This window comes from Carassius gibelio, chromosome B2, assembly GCF_023724105.1.
Source record: "Carassius gibelio isolate Cgi1373 ecotype wild population from Czech Republic chromosome B2, carGib1.2-hapl.c, whole genome shotgun sequence".
NCBI lineage: Eukaryota > Metazoa > Chordata > Actinopteri > Cypriniformes > Cyprinidae > Carassius > Carassius gibelio.
Genome location: NC_068397.1, coordinates 24,563,962 through 24,583,059, shown reverse-complemented (window position 1 = coordinate 24,583,059; position 19,098 = coordinate 24,563,962). Strand labels below are relative to the sequence as shown.

General features: G+C 36.6%; 1 long non-coding RNA gene across 1 annotated transcript; it reads right to left on the bottom strand.

Annotated features, from left to right (window-relative positions):
- Nucleotides 1-438: 438 nt before the first annotated feature.
- Nucleotides 439-1,381, bottom strand: LOC127950584 (uncharacterized). The gene is made up of 2 exons (XR_008152487.1): nucleotides 1,313-1,381; nucleotides 439-808 (listed from the first exon to the last, which is right to left on the bottom strand). It is a non-coding gene; the product is annotated as an uncharacterized LOC127950584 (long non-coding RNA).
- Nucleotides 1,382-19,098: the final 17,717 nt, after the last annotated feature.

Here is a 19,098-nt window from a genome sequence, read left to right as displayed (position 1 = left end):
AATCTCGAACACAAAGAAGAGGTGTCTTCCAAAAGGTCTATGTTTCATCATGTACAGCATATGACACACTGTCGTTTTATTGTACACATCACATGATTTCCTAATAACCCTCCTGAGAATTTTTAATCAATGGCATTTGTGCGTCAGCCATTTGTGATAATTGGTCTCTTTTTATGAACATTCACAAATGATGAAACAAGATTATCAAGTAAACAATATGTGTAATATTTCACACAATAAGCATTTCAGAGATTATTTATTAACCTCTCAAGCTGGATATGATTGTGATGTTACTAATGAACATGTCCCGGCATCATTATTGGTGCTGTGTAGCATTATCCAACTCTTCCCACCTTACATATCCCTTAACCTACCCGTCTCCACCCAACTGATCCCTAAACCCACCAATCTCCATCCAATAAGACCTAGACTGTCCAATAAGTTGCAGCTTAGCATTTTTATTCTTTGGTAACTGAAAAATGCATGTTAAGACAAGCACAGAATATAAGCTAATCAACACAGGTGATTCTGTTGTCGTTGTGTAACTTCAATAGTGCTTTACTCAGATCTGTATGTCCTTGAATTTATTATTACAGAGCAGATGGCGAGGGTGGCAATGTCATACGTGCTGTAAATAGAGCAAATGACATTTTAAAGAATATGCTAAGAGGTGACGTCTGTTCCCAACATCCACACGGAGCACGGGACAGAACGGCTCTAAAAACCAGTTAACCGAACACAATTAACCAAGCCGCTTGCCAGTGATGAACAGCTCTGCAATGTCGCCAAGTCTTCCGATCCTCCAGAACTGTAAATGAATCAACACAGGAATAAATCAGCCCGCTTTTACGTCAGCATTTTGACATAACCTTTGTTTCGGCTTTTAAAATGATTTGTTTCTCATAAGATGTGTTCTCCTATCATGGAAAAAATGGCTTGACAATAAAATCAATCAAAATATATTTGCTGGCAGTATATTAAAAAGATCAGGCATGTGCCTCTTTGGATTTGTCACTTTCAGATGTCACTCTGAACAAACAACAGCGATTTCTTCAGAAGTAAATCACATGTCGGTCGTTACATCTGAACTTAAAGTGGCAGGCAACGATATGCAGAATAAACCAGTATGGGTGAGCTTGAGGCGAATTCACTAATGTCTCACTCTCGTGCAAAGCATTTTAGCCACAAACCAGTTTAACCGGGCACTAAATGCCTTTACATTTACATGCAAACATTCTTGCTGTTGATAATTAGGTGCTTAAACAACTAAACTCATTCATTTTTAGGGAATTAATTTTGAAGAAATGCTGACTTGTAGTGGACCGGATGGGAGGATTGCTGAAGCCAAGGTCGTCAGTGCGGTGTCAGCCAGTCAGGAGATCTGGAGGGAGGATTTCACAGCTTTAAATTGTACACACACCAAGCTAAAGAAGGTCATATTGGCAATCAAGGGGACAAATGGTGGCATAAATCATGTCAAGTGCAGTTACAAGAGATTGACATTCTGATAGTGAAGGTCACAGTTGATCCCTGTTCCATGGAACACCATGTTCCGTTAGTACAACAGTTTTTACACTCCCAAAAGTACAAATTAGATTTTCAGATAAGAGGTTTGTTTTATGACTTTAGACTTGAGCACACATGAGTTAGGACTGGGGGATATAGCCAGATCAACTGCCTTTTGATTTACTTCCATTAGAAATGTAACTAGATATGTTAAATGTACATTTAATTAGAAATGTTTAATGTAAACTATTGTAAAAATCTAATGAGAAATAATCAAAGCATTATTTGTATGTATATTACTGTTTAAAAATTGTGTGGGGTCAGTATGATTATATTATTATTATTATTATTATTATTATTATTATTATTATTTTAAATGAATGAATTAATACTTTTATTCAGCAAGGATGCATTAAATTTATTTATGGTAAAAGCACAACTGTTTTCAACTTCGATAATAAAAAAAAGAAATGTTTGTTAAGCAGCAAATCAGCATGTAAGAATGATTTCTGAAGGATCATGTGACACTCAAAACGGGAGAAATGGCTGCGGAAAATGTATAGAAATAAATAAAAAACAAAAATAGATTTTAAATATAAAAATAGACATTTGTTTTAGAAATGTAGTAATATTTCACATTTGTACTTTTTAAAAAATCTAATAAATGTCTTTTTTTAAGCATAAAAGAAACATACATAAATTTAACCAATCCAAAACATTTGAAAATAGTGTAAAATGTAAACATAAAATGAGCAAAATACTTATTCAGTACTCAAATGAATCAAAGTAATGAATCAGTTCAATTAAATGGTTTGTTTTAAAGGAAACTTATGGAAATCATTACAGTGTTGCTTAATTTTAAATTGCCAACAAATCTCCATGAAGCTCTTTGATAGCCAAAAGTTCTAGATAGAGTATGTACAATAAATATCTGCCAACACACAGTAATGCTGTTTTCCTGGTTTCAATTTGTCACTGTACGCAGATATGTTAGTTTCATAATGCAAATTTCTCTTATCTGAATAGACTCACCTACAGTACATAGCTATGTTTTTGTATTGTAACACCAGGCTCAATACCTTGTTGACTTTCAGGGGAGCTCACAGTAAGATTCTCCTGCAATCAGCAGGAATATTTGCCTCTGCTAAAGTGCCTTTTCCCACTCAGCTTGTTCAGAGGGAATTTGTGGTACATACATATTTCTTGATGTGAAGGTAATGACTCACTCTAAGGCCGACGGAACGCTTCGTTGACCTCAAGTACACAAACACAGACACATACAACCTAGGCCTGAACGCAAGCAGATACAATGGTGTCTAAGTACAGAACTGCTCTATTGTCTGGTTCACTTATAGCTCAGCAAACAGTCTAGGTCTAAACGTGTGTTTTAAAACATGGAATGCGTGTATTTATTAGTGATAGTTGTCTTTTTCAGTACATTTATGCATAGTATAAAACTAATGCGTTTTTTTTTTTTTTTATCTACATGTGTAAAACTGCCTTTAATATCCATATTCTACATACTGTATAAACCAGATTAAACAAGTGGGGAAAAATGGTGCAGTAAAAATACACTTAACAATATATATAAAATAATATTTTATGAAGTGCTTGCTTCTCAAATAAATTTTGTGTTGTTTAAAGATTTGTCAATATTCTAACTATTTTAGATAGTTTAACAAAATATTTAGATGTTTTAAATCAACTCAAGAAAGACTAATAATTAAAAACTTCTAATATAAGGTCATTCACCAAGAAATGAATAGTCATTTATTCAATTCATGTCAATAAAAATCTTTTTTTTTTTCATTGTATGGCAAACAGCAGCCTTGAATTTTTTTTGTTTGTGTGTTTTATTAATAATTATTTTTGACCAGTATACTATGTTTTTTATTTGACTTAAAACAGTAAAACGGCAAAACGATGCCACAATCTTACATATTTATGGCATAACACATAATAGCCTCCTAAATATGTCTGCTGTCTTTCTTGGGTGCAGATTTGAAAAGTAGCATTTCTGTAGAAAGAGTTGGTTTTGAATGGTTGCTGATAGTGTGGGGTGCCAGCGGGAGACCGCATCAGATGCTCAGGTTGATTTTTAAGCGTGGAATATATGGCAGACAGTCTGTCTGATGTGAGAGAGTTCTCTGCACCCCTGCAGCTTCACAGAGACTTTCTGAGGGAGATTTTTTGATGTTTCTTGGTTTTCTGTGCCCTGCTTTTAACACCCTGAAAAAAATGGCTGGAGTGCACAGCAAAGTGAGATCTCACGAATACACTGTACAGATGATTGTTTGGACAGTCGGTCCTTACTTTCACATCAGATTTCCTTCAACATTCCCATATGGTTTCATTTACCCATTTTCATGAGTGCCAGAATCTATTTTAGGCTGTAGAGGTTAAAGAAACAGTCATTTTGACTCTCATGTCTTTTCGAACCAACATGATGTTATTTTTTTCAACAATTGCACCTTAAAAGTATTCCTTCAGACTTGTGCAATATTTCAAGTCTCATGAAACCAATGAGTAGCTTTGTGTAATGTACAGATGTAGGTTTAGCTGTAAACTCGCAAACCATTGCCCTTGATTCAGTGAGTTGTGAACTGAAACAGTGAATTAATTGAATGATTTGATTTAGTTCCTTTTAATGAATCAAACATATTCATTCACAAAGAACTCTCTCTTGGACACAGCGGATATACAGTATATATATATATTTTTTTAAATTTTCTGAAAATTGCTGTAAATTTTGAAGCAGAAAAACTAATACAGTACTGCACATTGTAAAATGTACCTCATTATTTTTTGTTTGATTTAAAACTTCAACAATATTTTTTATAGTGCAGATTTGGAATGACAGCAGCGTGATTTCATTTTTAAATGAACTTTTTTTTTATGTGATGAATGAATAACATACTGGATATTACTCATGCAGCTCCACTACAGAAAAAAAGAGACACAAATTTCTCAAAGCCAGATTGTTTATTTCTGTAGTGCTCCAGTAAATTTGTTCGGTGGTTTAAAAACAGGATGTAAATTAAATTCATTTTTATGTGACATTTTCAGTGTTGTTTGATTTCTTGAAATTAAAGCCACAAGCTGCAAGAGTTCCTCCCTCTATGCAAACGTTCCCTGCACTCAATGTAACAAACTCTTTTTATATAAGTACAAAAATATTTGGACTCTGAAACTATTTCCATTCTAGTGCAAACATGGGTTACCCCACAGAAACTTGAACTGTGGTTGATGGGAGTAGTGCTCCACATAACCATCCAGTGAACCAGACGGTGAGAACAAACAAGTCATATCACCATTAGCATGCTTCTAGGAGGTGTTTAAGATGTTTAGACTCCCTAAAGGGCGGATAGCAGTCCACTATTCTGACAATTTCTGAAGGCCTTGACCACAGGTCAACTACAGTATTTGACAATAAAGTGGTGTTCTTGTGCAATAGCATGAGGTTCTCTTCTCATTCTGACAAGGTCATGGAATGGGGTTTATCGTGTTATGTAAGCCGTGTTATGTTGTTTAACGAACGGCAAACAAAAATGTAAAGTTAGACTTGTGATTTTTCATTAACACATTGGCATGCATGCCTTTGACAGGGAGCAGACAAGTGCAAAAGGTTAGAAGAGAGAAAAGGTGAAATCGACACGGTTTCTCCAAGGAGATCTCACACTTCTTTTCCACAAATAAAGAATATTTTCATGCAGTGTCAGTGAAATGCCTTGCACTTTAAATAAAGAAAGTGACAGATCTTGGGTTTGTGACCGGGTTGTGTCCCTTCCCCTGAGACGTACAGGAGGGTCAAATAGAGGAGAAAACGAATCCCATTTTCCTGATATGTCTTTGACTCATCTGAAACAAGCAATGGTGAGAAAGCTGGAGTAGATGGAGCTCCTCTGTACAGTATACTTGTGCGAGAAGGAAATATTGCATATAAGAAAGTGTAAAATATGGTGTTTTATTCCACAAAGCTTAAATGTTTCTTTTGCTTTATCATCTATAAAAGAAATAGATGACTGAATATTTATTTTACTTTTGATTTATCGTCTATAAAAGTACACAATATAAAAATTCAAAATCCAAAACTGAACTATAAAAATTATTCTTAAAGTGCTTAATCAAACAAAAACATTTTCTGCTTCATAATTACCAGCAATTTTCAGAAAATTGGGTGAAGTAAATCTTACTAAATCACATTGGTTGAAGTAAATCTTAGTAAATCACCAGTTTTATATATATATATATATTCTATGCTTTCAAAGTAATCTTTCGTTAAGTTTCAACAACACACACACACACATATATATATATATACACACACACACACACACACACACACACATATATATATACACACACACACACACACACATATATATATATATATATATATATATATATATATATATATATATATATATGTGTGTGTGTGTGTGTGTGTGTGTGTGTGTTGTAGTTAACGAAACTGAAATTAAGTTCTTGGCTGAAAACAGAAACTAACATTTTTAATAATCAGTTATTCAATCTATTAAATTCCACTCAAGTAAAAACTACTGCTAAATATGGTTGTGTATGATTTTTACTTTTGAGTAACAAAGTACAATTTAATCCTGATTTAGTAGAAGTATTACTTTATTAGAAGTATTTTACTTTAACACTATGTTTTTGGCAGTATACTGTGACATATTAATTAAGTGAATATTTGAGTCCCCATGCTATTTAATCCTATTTTCCACAACCTATTTTTGTACGTCATGATAGTGTATTTTCTGTGGACCCCCCTCACCCCCACCCAGCCTCCTTTCCTCCTTCCTCTGTGGTCTTGTATTTGTTTATTTGTGCTGTTTCTTAGTTTGAATTAATATTGATCCTCATCCAATCGTGTGGCTCCGTTGGGATTAGTTCAGTCAATAGCACTAATTACATCCAGCATTCCATGGCCTGTTCCTCTGCAAATTTGACACTGTCAATAAAAATAGATTCTACTTTTGCTGTTGCATTGGCAAAGTTACAAATGGAAATTACAATAAATATTAATGTGCCTTTGACTCACTCTTTATACATAATTAAAGCACAGACATCAAAGGGGTGATGGGAATGACCTTGGGTTATTAATGACCTTCATTTATGGATGAATGAGCGATATGATGTTTTTTTTGGGTTTTTTTTTCAGAAGAGCATAGTCTGGGAGTCTCTTGGGTGTGCCAAAACTGCCTTCCTCCTCGGTTTGGCCAATTAACTGAACATTTACCCATTGTATACAGCTGTATCACGGTGAAAGCATTAGCAGCTCCCTTTTTGTAACAACAGGAGGGAATTATCCGAGCCCAAATATTTCTCTTTCATAAAGATGATGGTGAAAGTTTACATGGGAGTTCAGTAAACAGACATGAGAGAACCTCAGGTCAGCCAAATCCCTCCCTCAGTGCAGCCAGCCAACAACACAGTCTTCCTGAATATCACAGGAAGCAGGAGAACCTCTTACTGTTTAAAATATATGGGAACACTTAGGGAAGAATAAACATTAAGATACAATTTTTCCAACCCCGGCTCTGACCTCATAGTAAGATGATTAAACCATTGTCCTTTTTCTCCCCATTGTAACAAGTTCAGTGTTTTTCAGAGGATTCATTCCAGCAATATTTGAAGTCTTGCCAGTATTCAGATTCGCATGTTCTGCTGTTGCCATTTTATACAACAGAAAATAAGCAGGAAGTGTTGTGAAGGTTTCTATTCTTCAGGATTCTTCATAAATAAGTTGGTCAAAATCATCAGATTGTGAGGTTATTTAAAAATTTAATTCATACTGGCATAATGGGTCTGATTTAAAGAATAATTCGTAATTTATCTAATAGATGTTTTAAAGCCTCCTCCAAGCAACATAAAGTGGTGGTAATTAGATGCAGCAGACAATGAAATGAACAGCAGTTGCTCACTGGACGGAAGCAAAGTTGATCCCAAATGGAAGGAAATTGGTTTCCAGCATGGTGTACACAACATACGGGCCTGACTGGTTGAAATATGATGGCCATTATAGATTCATAAAACACTGGCTGTAGCTCTCATCAGCTGTGCCCTGTGAACATCTCAGAAGAGCGTTTCAACCGCCCACCAGCCTACCAGCCTGGGACAAGCAGCAGAGCGTAGAAAGAAGAGCCATGTGTTGAACTGAACATAGAATTTTCTTTCATATCTTAAAATAAAATGGAAACTATATAAATGCAAACTGATTCAAAATCTAATCTATAATAATAGTAAAAAATAAAAACTACAATAGTATCTCAATGATACAAAAATAACAGTATAACTGGTGTAAGTCTATAAAGAAAAGTCTTTCTAATTTTATATTTAATCAGTTACTTGCAGATTCTGAAATGTGAAATTAACTAGCTGTCACACTCTCAAGTGTAAGAAGACCCGTTTACCAAGAAATTTTGGAGCACTTCATGCTTCCTTCTGCTGACTAGCTTTTTGAAGATGCCGATTTCATTTTCCAGCAGAATTTGGCACCTGCCCACACTGGCAAAAGCACTTAAAGTTGCATTTTTCTTTTTCCCTGGCTTGTCATGGCCCCCTAGTATAATCTTTAGATAGCTTCTTTGGGGACCAGTTCACATGCATGATTATCTTAAGTCCATATGAATATATGTGTATGTGAATAAACTTCTTCTTCTTCTTCTTCTTCTTCTTCTTCTTCTTCTTCATGGTGTTGGTGTGCCTGACTGGCCAGCAAATTCACCAGACCTGAACTACATAGAGAATCGATGGGGTATTGTCAAGAATAAAATGAAAAATTTTATTTTAAAAAATGAAAAAATAAGGCAAATAATGAGGGGTAGACAGGTGAAGGGGGTTAACCAATTACGAACTAACAAGAACAGGAACATAACTAAATAAGGAAAACATAAAACAGGCCACAGAAATTGACTAAACTAAAGTTCATAACTGTGACTGGAGGCTCTGGCGGAGGGCAGACACCTGGGTGGAGGACGACGACAACCAAAGTTCAGGGTGGGTTATTGACACTTTTAATTGAGATTGTAGATAGAGTTTCAATAGTCCACTTGAGAGATAGGTGGCGGTAATGCATTTATAATTTGCGAACCGCCGAAAACAAGAAATAGAGGAAGACGCGCCACACAACAACTGAAGAAGAAGATGTGAACGTGCTCAGGACAGTCCAGACAATGCAGTGAAAATCAGAGGTAAAAAACTATATAAATGCTGTTCAGTTTTTTGCAGAGAGCGATTGTTTTGTGTCTTTACACAGCAATATATCATCAAGAGCCGCAGGTTTAATTTGGTCTCCACTTACATTGTACGACTGACAGATTGTAACGGTTTGAGTTAAAAATGCAAAAGTGTTCTACGGAAGTAACAAAGTCATCTACATCTTGGATGCCCTGGGGGTAAGCAGAAAAACATAAAATTAAAATTTTTAGGTGAACTATCCTTTTAACGTTTAACTATGTTTAAATCCATGACACAGAGTTCTGCAGATTTTCTCATAAAAATGCTAAAAATAAAAATAATAATAATAATTAGATTGGACCTGGTTATAGGTATTATTCCACACATTTGTCTCACACAGATTATTTTCTACTGTGTATGAAATACTGCACTAGTATTACTCAGATGTATTTGTGCAATTTGATCCACCTCCATAGAGCTGATGGCAGATGGGTTTGAACACTCAACTCAACAGAGTTCATTTGTGTGAAGGGTGCTGCAAGACGCACCCCAGAGCCACACACACTGCTGACTCCTGCAGCTTGCATGTGCTGTCACTGCTATGATGCAAATAATTTGTTTTGATGAGTTTTTCTGTTCATCAGCACAAAAAAAGACACACTGAACGGAAAGGTAAAACAGGTGCAGGCAGGTCTTGTTGTGCCTTGTTGTATGGTGGGAGGGGCGGTAGAACGAACAAGTTAGACTGGAGACTAAAATGATATTTTTGACAAGTTATCAAGACATGAGTCTCACTTGAGCTCTGCTGCTGTAAACAGCTGCAAACATTCAGCTATTATAAAGTGGTTATGGAATATTACAACAGAGCACTGACACCAGTTGTTTTGGGCTACATTTGAAGATGTTTTCATTGTTATATTATAAATTATACCTGCTCTGACCCTCTTTAGACACTAGTATACAGATGTAATTGCTGTGTAAATCCATTGAAAACAGTCAGTGTAAAGACAAACATTCACTGCTCCTTTAGAAGTGCCCTGTACTGCTTTTGCAATGTAAATTTGTCAGAAGGCAAGGTTTATTCTTCAGAATGCCAAATAGTCAAAAAATGCCTCCATAAAATATTCCATGAATGATAATATGAACAGTCACTGCGGTAAATTAGGAACAAGCATATACACACGTGTGTGTGTGTGTGTGTGGAAGCATGCATAACATGTGTCAGTGTATAATTAGTATGCCACAAGGCTGTTTGCAGTTGATCGGATCTTGCAGTTCAGTGCACACTGCATCTGAATTCTGAGCAGTCCGGATGAACTTTGTCAACCTTCAGCTGTGCCCTTCAGATCAGCACTTTCTTCAGCCCAGATATTCTCTAATTATCATCCACTTACAGTATTTCAATAAATAATTAAAGCATAAGTCATCAATCAAGACTGAAACATTGATAACAAGAGAGGACAAAAATCCAATACACGCCAAGCCTCGTGACTCAATATCATAAATAAGTTGTGGGTCGTAATATTCGCATAAATCACGTCCCAAATATTACCGAGTGTGCTGCGAGCAAGGAGAATTTTGTTAATCATAGTGGATGCTGATAATTCGAAGTGTAAAAATGACACTGCCGCACTCAAGAGCCTAAAAGGCCTCACTCTGTGCCTGTAAGAGCCGAATAGCATTTCACTGGCAGTAAAACTAAAGGAAATGCCCGGCTTTTGGAGAGATTGATAGTTATTGATTTAGCCAGAGGCGGACAGACTCGTTCCTGTGGTTCCTGCTCTATAGAAGCTGCGGTAGTGTTGCATATTTTCGGCAAGCTCGGACCACCTGCAGTGCATTGCAGCCTGGCAGAGACGCTTTATAAGACTGTGATCCTAAAATTCCACATGATGCAGCTGTTATATGGATTATGGATACAGACACACGCACACGTGCATGAAATCTGCAACTTTTGTCCGGTGATGATTGTTGTTTTCTTCTCTCAGTACCTCCGGTGGGTCTTTCCAGATAAAAGCGACTGGTTGGTAGCTGCTGTCACCGGCGGGGTTTCGCAATGAGCAGACGCCCTGCAAGGCTCCATATGCAGGAACATTCTGATAAGATGAGTGAAACTTAAGCCCTCAAGCCTCCGAAAAACAAGCGCCTGTGGCCTGCACAGAAAAAGTTCTGCAGAAATTACTTTTCCTCCCCGCTGGCTTTATGAGGTTTAACAAACTCATCTGTGCTTGAAACAGGAGGCTGAATGTGATGTCCTCGCCACATTCGAACGAGAGGTTCAGCATTCGTTTGAACCGCTTGACAGGGTAATTGAGGGCTCCACATTGACACAAATGGGTCTATTATGGTGGCATGATAGCCTTGTCATGCACTTGCCATCTTAATGAATAGAAACGTAATGGCTGTCAATGGAGAGCAAAGAAAAGACAATTTGAACAACACTAATAAACTTTCATTTAAGGAATAGTTCAGGCAAAAATGTAAAGTTTGTCCTTATTTACTTATGCTGATGGCATCTGAAATCCATATGCTATTATATTTACATTCACATTCAAAAATGGGAATGTCTGAAGAATCGTCACTCAGGATTTTCATACAATGACAGCTCTGATAATAACAGAAAATCTCTATAAAAGCATTAGTCCATAAAAAATTGCATTCTTTTGAAGCCATATAATAGGTTTGTGTGAGGGGGAAATTGTTTGGTTATCAACATTCTTCAACATATCTTCCTCTATATTCTGCAGAAGAAAAGAAGAAAGAATTACATACAGCTTTGGAACAGCGTGTGAGCAAATAATGACAAACTTTTCACCTTTGGGTGAAATCTTGCCTTAAAGCAGGAGTGTCAAACTTAATTCCTGGAGGGCTGAAGCTCTGCAGAGTTAAGCTTCAACCCTAATTAAACACACCTGATCCAACTAATCAAGCACGGCAGACTTATATGAAAACTATATGATATGTGTGTTGGAGCAGCTCCGGCCCTCCAGGAATTGAGTTTGACACCCCTGCCTTAAAGTCTTCATTGATTCATTGAATACATAATTACATTATGAAATTACATAAATTTATATATATATATATATATATGGCAGAAACAAGCTTCCATAGATAGCTTCAAACTGTAGTATATACAAAGTCTGCATGAAGATCCTTTAAAATTTTCAATTTGTGTTTCACAGAAAAAGATGAAGGCATTGGGGTTTGGGACGATGCAAGTAAGTACTTACAGAATTATAATTTTGGTGTGAACTGTTCCTTTAAATATTTTGGTCTTCCATACAGTAGAGCTTGTTTGTGGTTGTAGCTGGAAATGTTTGTACCTGCATAAATTTTACTCTCCCATGAATTCTAATGCATGCTCCCTAATCAGACTTTGCCTTATATCTTCGGGGCCATGCCATTTTGATGATCGCATTACGATGCTGCAACACACGCTGTGTTTAACGCGTAATCTGTGTTGCCACGTTAGGAAAATCTCCCTGAACTTTCTTACTTACTGGAGGGTAAAAATGCATCAGCATTGCATCGGTAAATGTGTGATTTATGTGGTAACAGAGATGCAATCAGAAGAGTCCGGAGTCATCAATCACAACTATGTTTTTCTCTTCCCAGGCTGTGTATGGAGATGGTGCCGCCTCCGCAGTGCATTGACATGCAAACCAGATCCCACTAGAGACATGGAGAGAAGTATCAAACCGAGGACTGACTGATGAATGACTAAGGTTTGCTTAAAGGTTACCATCTCTTCTTTTCGCTCTTTTTATCACTCTTTCTCTCTCCTGTCATTCTCATTCCCTCCTCCTGATTAATTTGTCTTGATTATATGCCATGAAATGATTTGGCGCACGACACACACATATAACTCTGCTCTACTGATGTAACATTAAGCATGTCCGCTCACATCAGTTCAGCTCTCATTGACAGTTCTTTCCTAGTATTTAGTAGCTATTTTTGAAATGCACTAGAACTAGCTTTAGCATTGATGGAGATATGCTCTCAAGTAATGCATGTATTTACAAAATGCTGAGTTAATCTTGTCCATTACATTTGGCCATTTAATATAAAACTATGTAACCACCTCATTCTTTTTTTAATGCTATATAACAAAGCTCGATTGTAAGAATTTTCATGGGCCAGAGTGAGGAATTCTGTCATTCACTGTGCTTTGGTTTATTGTAACAAATCTGTCTATCAGAATCAGCATTTGTCGCACGTCTATTCATTTCACTTGACCTTTTTAGATGCTATGAATGCTTATAGTTTAAATTTGTCACAAAGGTATACATTATTTAGCTGATTGACATTACTAGACAGGGTTCTGTCGAAATGGGAAAACTTTGAATTATGAAAGCAAAAGAAAATGGTTTGTAAACATCAGTTTGAATCGAATGAAAAAGGCAAAAAATCAATACTGCTCTATACCACAAGCTGTTAGGAGTTAGTAAGTTAGGAGCTTTTTCACAACAACTGTCTGCCAAATTTTTGCAATTATGATTAATTTGGCTTTTCCATTTAGGCATCCAAACTGAACAATTTTAGCCTTTCTCATATCCACCTCTCTAATTTCTATATGAATTCATAACTGCTTTCAATTTATTAACTAAAAAAAAAGCTAACTTTTGCATTTGTGCACAAGACACTTTGTACAACTTACAAAGAGATAAAAATGATTATTGAGCTCTGTACATATACTGATACATACACTACTAAAAATAAAGATTCCAAAAAGTGGTTTTCGCACCCATTTTGGGTTCCACGAAGAACATTTCAGTGAGCAGTTCTCTGTCAGTTTTTTTTAAAGAAAGTTCTCTGTCAGTTTTCTCGGTAAGTAACATTTTAATAATCCAAATACCATTTGTCCACTATGAAGAATCTTTCGTGGATATGGAGATAAACGTTTCTTCATGGAACCATCAATGCCAGTAAAATAAAGCTTCCAAAAGTGGGTTTTTGCAGCGATGCCATAGAATAACTTTTCAGTAAACAGTTCTTAAAAGAACCATTTTTTTTCAAGTGCGAGGAACATTTCAATAATCTGAAGAACCGAAGAACCATTTTTGCTTCAGTGAGGTTATATGGAGGATTTTCATGGAACCATCAATGACAATAAAGAACCTTTATTTAGACCTTAATAGCTTATGGTGAAAATCAGGCCACTTTATGACAATCGTCTCATGGTCAAAAAGGTGGCCCAATTAACCTGAATTTACTTTAAACTTTTTTTCGACTTTCGTAATTCCTGAAGTTTCATCACTGAAGTAACTTTACAAACACAAGCTCTACAACTCTTCATAAGGAGAGCAAACAACAGTGTGCTGCTCTTATGAAGCTAACAACTATTAAACTGACGCTTTCAGCAAAACACAAGTCGGCACTTCATATCTCCGTTCCCTTTGAAGTCATTCAAATATAGAATCAGGTTGACAGTCCTAAAGATGGATGACATGGTTCACTGTGACTCCGAGAGTAAAACAACTTTGTTATTTGAGAATATTCCGCACTCTCAGATCCTTTTCCTTTTCTCCCCTGATGAAATAAGAGAAGCAAGAGAAAACGGCAGGAAAAACAAATGTGATTCACTCAGAAAGGACTCACCTAACAAGATTTACCAAAAAAGACTAACATAAAAAGATTTAACACATCTGTAAGTGTTTTCCAAGTCCTCATAGAGCAACTGAAGTGTTAGATTCAAGTTTTGAGTAGTTTTTTATATATATAATTATTGTTATGTATTAAGAACATAAGAAGTGTGAACCTCTTCAATAGCATCAGCAGACTTTAAAATGTGTTTATCTTTGGGATGTTTTAACAATGCTTCAGTCTGTATGGAGGCTAAATTCACTTCCTCCCAGTGACATCTTATTACGGTGGCCATTTAAGCCCCAGTGACAAGGTCAAACCAAGACGATTTCACTCGTCACATACTAATCGAGAGAGGCGAGACGATGGCTTTTGTGGATTTTGACCACAACAAGACTTCAATATCCTCAAATGAGACACTCTCCAAGTATAAGAGCCCCAACCCTTATTAAATATCTGACCTCAAGTATTTCCAGGGCAGAAATAAAAAAAGTGCATGGTGATTTGGTGACTCTTCTATTTCTTTTTTAAATATGGAAGACAGGGCATGTTATTTCCCTTGTCATGAGATAATTTTCCTGCTTTACAGTCCTATTACTATAGTCACTTGTAAATTAATTTGGAGCTGAAATGAAGAAGCCTGGGGACGAACATAGAGAGAATGATATGTAAAACTCCTGCTGCTTATTCCGTTCATGGTGAAGTTCTGTCAAAGCGGTTTGCCGAGGCAATCTCACGGGTCAGTGCACGCTCTAAATTACGTTACACATCCTAATTGCTGCCTGTAGCAATTAGAGCCGAAATATGGGTGCAATAAAATTAATACATAGTCTTTGTTTGACTGGAGAAATTTTGTTTGTGCACTAACCTGATTGTATTTATAGAAGCCATTTGACAAGTTGGTTTGCATTTGGATTCAGCACTAACTTTTCAGCGAGTGGAATCTTTCCACTGTGCACAATGTGTTGCTATTATACTTTTGTTTTTCTCTAAATACTGCTTATATTTTGTGTTTTCCCTTCCCTATAGTAGGTGCAAGCAAACCTCTTATTAACTCCTAAACACCGTAGCATTAAGTACAGAGCTGCCAGAGAGAACAGTGCAAGTCTGGAGCAGTTTGGAAGAGGAGAGAACCAGAAGGATAATTATAGAATCTCGTGACCAAACGCCAGAGAAAACATGTTTTTGTTTGTCTTCTGTGTCCCTTTGAGAGGAAGGGATCCTGAATGTTTGGAACAGGGCGGCAGACTGTGGGTTTTAAACTCTCCTGCCTAATCACGTCGGAAAAGATCAAATATTCAGGACAGAAGGACAGCCTTTTCTTCGCCCACCATTTCTCTGCATATCAAACACAGGAAGAGTTGAAGAAGAGAAAATGTCAAGGGGCCAGAGCCTCGTTTGAACCTAACTTCTGTAATTATCGAGGCTAATTTAAGTTGCTATTTTCCAGCACTTGCTGGAATGTAAAATCAGTGTTTAGTGAGGCAAGTGAAATGTTGAATTAAGTGTTACTGGTGTTGACTTTCATTTCCCTGAAAAACTGAAAATAATAATTAGACCGATGATTCATTAATACAAATAAATAAATTTTATGTTACGTCTGGTTGCTGCCTCTCTCTATTACTACTGCCACTACAGGTTAATCACTGACATAAATGTCTCAAAACATAGCTGTTATTATTATTTTTCTGTTGCATGAACTGAACGCATTAACTGATGAATGTCACAAAATGCCATATTAGTTGCTTTAGTTAAGAATCTGCCCAATGCAAATATAATGTAATAAAGTACATGAAATTGTGTCACAATATGAAACCACCTATGACCACTGCTGAATCCAGCTATCTCTAATATAGAAGCATGTCAATGAAGAGATTTGTTTTACCGTGGTACTCAACATCACATCATTTTCAGTTCTGTTCTGTTTCAGCATATCTACACTAATGCATGACAAGTTCTGTGTACTTTTGGTAACATAAAACAGGTTTTTGTGCTAATGAGGTGAAACTTCTCTATATACAGTTTCAGAATTTTTGTTTTATTAGGGGATCTAAAATATTTTACATTAAAAAAATGTAAAGCGTTGCTATGGACGACAGTAAATATCGGGAAATATCTGATTGCTAGTATAGCAACTGACCAAGAATTGAGTTACCTGCTGCTCATTTTTCTTAATTTTAACAGTAAAAATTAACTTTTATGTAATCATAAATGCCTACATACGAAATGTCTATGCTTATCGATCCTGCATCATTAAATTCACTGCCGTTTCCAGCTGAAAAAAAAAACACTAGTGGCAGTAAAACACCAACAACTTGTGTTCTGTTCACCTGAATTATCATGCTTCTTTTGGCATTGCTACCACAAAATACTTTTATCATAGTGCAGATTTAAACTAATGCATTCTGACATTTCCATCACATAGCCAGAATCTTTTTTTTTTTTTTTTTTCTGATTTAACAACCTGTGACATGCAAGTCATGATAAAAGATGTCAAAGACTTGTTAAAGCAAACTAACATGGTTGCTTCAGCAAATGTTGATTTTGCAAATGTTGCTTCAGCAAATTATGAATTTTTGAACTGGATGTTGGTTTGATGTGTGTGCCTGCCACCAAGCACATGTAATGAAAATGTAATCTCCTGGTGCTCACGACTGGTTGGACTTTGTTATGTGGCACACCGTGTTCTGTTTCGAGAATGGTTAATTTGGAATGGCTTGGATACTTCAGTGTAACAGTCTGTAATAGTGTTTAATGTTTTGCATTATTTTGGAAAGGTTTGGTATAATTGCATTGAATAATGCACACAAACCAATCATAAGTCAAAACATGGCTAAATCTGGCATAAAAAATCAGAAGTGGTACTAAATGAAGAGCTATTTGGGAACTGAAAGAGCTGGATCTTAACTGATAAGCTGAGCTGAGCTGAGCCAAATGATCTTGCTAAACTAACATTAAAGCTGAAAACACTTCTCATACGTATTATTGCATTGTGGGATGTGACAGATGAAGTGATAGCATAGCTGTAGCTTCTCTCAGTCCTGAGACACCCTTCGATCTCAGCCCTGTCAGATATTTATGAGTTGAGCTACTGTCCACTCACTTCTCAATACAAGCCAGGAAAACACATCTGACCTCCTGACACATGGAACTGGCTAAAGGCCCAGTGATATTCTGTAAATATGAAGAAGTTGAGCATCAGGCAGTTTTTGAACTCCTCTGCCATGGATAGTTGACTCTTTTACTCATTTTCTCCTAGAAGAGTTTTTAATTTATTTATTTATTTATTTTTCTTCTGTGGGCTGCTGTCTCCATGGGCTATTTTTTATACATTTGAGGGAAACATGGAGGTGTGAGCACACTTATTAACGGTCTCTCACTTTGTTAATTTGCTGACTCACTAGCGAGCGAATATCTGGTTGGAGTCTGTGTGGATTTATGCCCTGAATCTGGGCAGGCATCTCAGCTGTCTGTCCTTTAGAAAGGCTGCAGTGACCGGAGACATTAAGGGAGGTAAAATACTGGTGCATTTAAAAGCGAATGGAATAATACAAATGGAGTGTGTATATCTGTCAGTGTACCTTGCTGAAAGAGAGACAGAGGGGGAAAAAATGTTGACATTTTCATGCAGGTCTAAGCTGGTTTCTGTGATCTCATTAGTATTCAAGGGTAGGCCTATTTTTTGTAAACATTTTTAGACACTCATATTCACAAAGTCTTTTCACAAAGTTTTTCCAAAAAGTGCAGTTCATCAAAAAAAAAAAATAATAATAATAATTTTAATGAAAAAGACTGCTAAGGTACGAACATGTTCTTTGGTTAACAGTAATAAATCTGGGATTTCATGTAATTTTAAAGTAAAACATTATTACATTATTCCATATAAGATATGGAAGCTTTAGTCTAAGTTCTGCCAGGAAGACTCAATCACTTCGTCACTAATTACCTTCATCATTATCCAATCACGTCTTTATACTCCTGTATAAAAGATCGTACTTACACATGTTTGAGTTCGCAGATGCCGACGCGACAACAACCTCCACCCTCCCCACCACCACCAGGATGGTCCTGTCCTTACCTTCCAGGGGGGTCGGCTGCGCCCCTGCCTTCGTCTTCAGGCAGGAAATGCAGATTCGCTACCCTCGGATTACGAACCATGGACGGGGCCTTCCGCCAAAGAAATTTATAATTGTGCTTGCTGAGCTGTCAATAAATGTTTGCTTCGTACATCATTTTATCTCCCGAGTCTTTCTGGTAGAACTCTCTATATTAGAGAGAGAGAGAGAGAGAGAGTTGGAGAAGAAAAGAGGTACCACTTGATGTTGAAATTCTTTGTGTGTGTGTGTGCCTAAACTATATGCAAAAGGAGATCAAATCTGATTAAGATATATTGTTTGTAGATAATAAGTGATGTTTTTATGATGCATTATCCTTTTTTTGGATTTCTAATTCAGTTGGAACAAAGTCTCGTTGCCTCTCTTTGTCTTGTTTGTGTGCGATTAGACAACACTAAATCATCTTTCTTTCATTCTCTCTCGCTCATCATTAATGCATGATCTGCATGGCAGACTCTTTAATCTGTTGGCTTGTTGAGACGCAGTTTTGATCTCCCTCTCGCTGCGTTTTCTGCTGATTATATTCACATGCCAGGATTGATTGAAATTGAGAGATAATTAGTTTAAACAATCCCAGGCATAAAGAGGCTCTCTTCACATTTCATGAATAAGTCCGTCTCTGCCCCTCCCCCATGTTCCTGAACACCCTGTCAGATCAAGATGTGCCATGAAATAAGAGATGGATGATATTACTTGT